A 2,500-nucleotide genomic window follows, 5' to 3' on the forward strand; every position below is an offset into this window, starting at 1 on the left:
ATCTTGCAATATGCACAAGTAGTCCTTCATGAAAGGGGCTGGAAGCTGTTTTCATTTTGACACGAGAGAGAGAGAGAGAGAGACCACCTTGCATTGTCAATTGCTAAATCTGTATATGGATAAGTAGCCTATGGTTGTCAACTTATTTCGTACGGCCATACCAGCCTGGCAACGCCCGATCTCGTCTGATCTCGGAAGCTAAGCAGGGTCGGGCCTGGTTAGTACTTGGATGGGAGACCGCCTGGGAATACCAGGTGCTGTATGCTCTTTTGCTCATTCACTTAGAAACTGACATCTTGCAATATGCACAAGTAGTCCTTCATGAAAGGGGCTGGAAGCTGTTTTCATTTTGACACGAGAGAGAGAGAGAGACTACCTTGCATTGTCAATTGCTAAATCTGTATATGGATAAGTAGCCTATGGTTGTCAACTTATTTCGTACGGCCATACCAGCCTGGCAACGCCCGATCTCGTCTGATCTCGGAAGCTAAGCAGGGTCGGGCCTGGTTAGTACTTGGATGGGAGACCGCCTGGGAATACCAGGTGCTGTATGCTCTTTTGCTCATTCACTTAGAAACTGACATCTTGCAATATGCACAAGTAGTCCTACATGAAAGGGGCTGGAAACTGTTTTCATTTAGACACGAGAGAGAGAGAGAGAGAGAGAGAGAGAGAGACCACCTTGCATTGTCAAATGCCAAATCTGTATATGGATAAGTAGCCTATGGTTGTCAACTTATTTCGTACGGCCATACCAGCCTGGCAACGCCCGATCACGTCTGATCTCGGAAGCTAAGCAGGGTCGGGCCTGGTTAGTACTTGGATGGGAGACCGCCTGGGAATACCAGGTGCTGTATGCTCTTTTGCTCATTCACTTAGAAACTGACATCTTGCAATATGCACAAGTAGTCCTTCATGAAAGGGGCTGGAAGCTGTTTTCATTTTGACACGAGAGAGAGAGAGAGAGAGAGAGAGAGAGACTACCTTGCATTGTCAATTGGTAAATCTGTATATGGATAAGTAGCCTATGGTTGTCAACTTATTTCGTACGGCCATACCAGCCTGGCAACGCCCAATCTCGTCTGATCTCGGAAGCTAAGCAGGGTCGGGCCTGGTTAGTACTTGGATGGGAGACCGCCTGGGAATACCAGGTGCTGTATGCTCTTTTGCTCATTCACTTAGAAACTGAAATCTTGCAATATGCACAAGTAGTCCTTCATGAAAGGGGCTGGAAGCTGTTTTCATTTTGACACGAGAGAGAGAGAGAGAGACCACCTTGCATTGTCAATTGCTAAATCTGTATATGGATAAGTAGCCTATGGTTGTCAACTTATTTCGTACGGCCATACCAGCCTGGCAACGCCCGATCTCGTCTGATCTCGGAAGCTAAGCAGGGTCGGGCCTGGTTAGTACTTGGATGGGAGACCGCCTGGGAATACCAGGTGCTGTATGCTCTTTTGCTCATTCACTTAGAAACTGAAATCTTGCAATATGCATAAGTAGTCCTTCATGAAAGGGGCTGGAAGCTGTTTTCATTTTGACACGAGAGAGAGAGAGAGAGAGACTACCTTGCATTGTCAATTGCTAAATCTGTATATGGATAAGAAGCCTATGGTTGTCAACTTATTTCGTACGGCCATACCAGCCTGGCAACGCCCGATCTCGTCTGATCTCGGAAGCTAAGCAGGGTCGGGCCTGGTTAGTACTTGGATGGGAGACCGCCTGGGAATACCAGGTGCTGTATGCTCTTTTGCTCATTCACTTAGAAACTGACATCTTGCAATATGCACAAGTAGTCCTTCATGAAAGGGGCTGGAAGCTGTTTTCATTTTGACACGAGAGAGAGAGAGAGAGAGAGAGAGAGAGACCACCTTGCATTGTCAATTGCTAAATCTGTATATGGATAAGTAGCCTATGGTTGTCAACTTATTTCGTACGGCCATACCAGCCTGGCAACGCCCGATCACGTCTGATCTCGTAAGCTAAGCAGGGTCGGGCCTGGTTAGTACTTGGATGGGAGACCGCCTGGGAATACCAGGTGCTGTATGCTCTTTTGCTCATTCACTTAGAAACTGACATCTTGCAATATGCACAAGTAGTCCTTCATAAAAGGGGCTGGAAGCTGTTTTCATTTTGACACGAGAGAGAGAGAGAGAGAGAGAGACTACCTTGCATTGTCAATTGCTAAATCTGTATATGGATAAGTAGCCTATGGTTGTCAACTTATTTCGTACGGCCATACCAGCCTGGCAACGCCCGATCTCGTCTGATCTCGGAAGCTAAGCAGGGTCGGGCCTGGTTAGTACTTGGATGGGAGACCGCCTGGGAATACCAGGTGCTGTATGCTCTTTTGCTCATTCACTTAGAAACTGACATCTTGCAATATGCACAAGTAGTCCTTCATGAAAGGGGCTGGAAGCTGTTTTCATTTTGACACGAGAGAGAGAGAGAGAGAGACTACCTTGCATTGTCAATTGCTAAATCTGTATATGGATAAGTA

General features: G+C 46.7%; 6 non-coding genes and 2 pseudogenes across 6 annotated transcripts; all 8 read left to right on the forward strand.

Moving 5' to 3' along the window:
- The first annotated feature begins 147 nt into the window (after positions 1 to 147).
- LOC146265981 (5S ribosomal RNA) lies at positions 148 to 266 on the forward strand. Its single transcript, XR_014726691.1, has one exon. It is a non-coding gene; the product is annotated as a 5S ribosomal RNA (ribosomal RNA).
- Positions 267 to 436: 170 nt separating this feature from the next.
- On the forward strand, positions 437 to 555 carry LOC146265982 (5S ribosomal RNA). Its single transcript, XR_014726692.1, has one exon. It is a non-coding gene; the product is annotated as a 5S ribosomal RNA (ribosomal RNA).
- A 186-nt stretch (positions 556 to 741) lies between these two features.
- Positions 742 to 860, forward strand: LOC146265983 (5S ribosomal RNA). The gene has a single exon (XR_014727855.1). It is a non-coding gene; the product is annotated as a 5S ribosomal RNA (ribosomal RNA).
- Positions 861 to 1,044: 184 nt separating this feature from the next.
- Positions 1,045 to 1,163, forward strand: LOC146265984 (5S ribosomal RNA; annotated as a pseudogene).
- A 172-nt stretch (positions 1,164 to 1,335) lies between these two features.
- Positions 1,336 to 1,454, forward strand: LOC146265985 (5S ribosomal RNA). Its single transcript, XR_014726693.1, has one exon. It is a non-coding gene; the product is annotated as a 5S ribosomal RNA (ribosomal RNA).
- Positions 1,455 to 1,628: 174 nt separating this feature from the next.
- LOC146265986 (5S ribosomal RNA) lies at positions 1,629 to 1,747 on the forward strand. Its single transcript, XR_014726695.1, has one exon. It is a non-coding gene; the product is annotated as a 5S ribosomal RNA (ribosomal RNA).
- Positions 1,748 to 1,931: 184 nt separating this feature from the next.
- Positions 1,932 to 2,050, forward strand: LOC146265987 (5S ribosomal RNA; annotated as a pseudogene).
- Positions 2,051 to 2,228: 178 nt separating this feature from the next.
- On the forward strand, positions 2,229 to 2,347 carry LOC146265988 (5S ribosomal RNA). Its single transcript, XR_014726696.1, has one exon. It is a non-coding gene; the product is annotated as a 5S ribosomal RNA (ribosomal RNA).
- The last annotated feature ends 153 nt before the right edge of the window (positions 2,348 to 2,500 follow it).

The sequence above is a fragment of the Hypomesus nipponensis genome, chromosome 12 (genome assembly GCF_054491055.1).
Source record: "Hypomesus nipponensis isolate SF chromosome 12, ASM5449105v1, whole genome shotgun sequence".
In the NCBI taxonomy this organism is placed as follows: Eukaryota; Metazoa; Chordata; class Actinopteri; order Osmeriformes; family Osmeridae; genus Hypomesus; species Hypomesus nipponensis.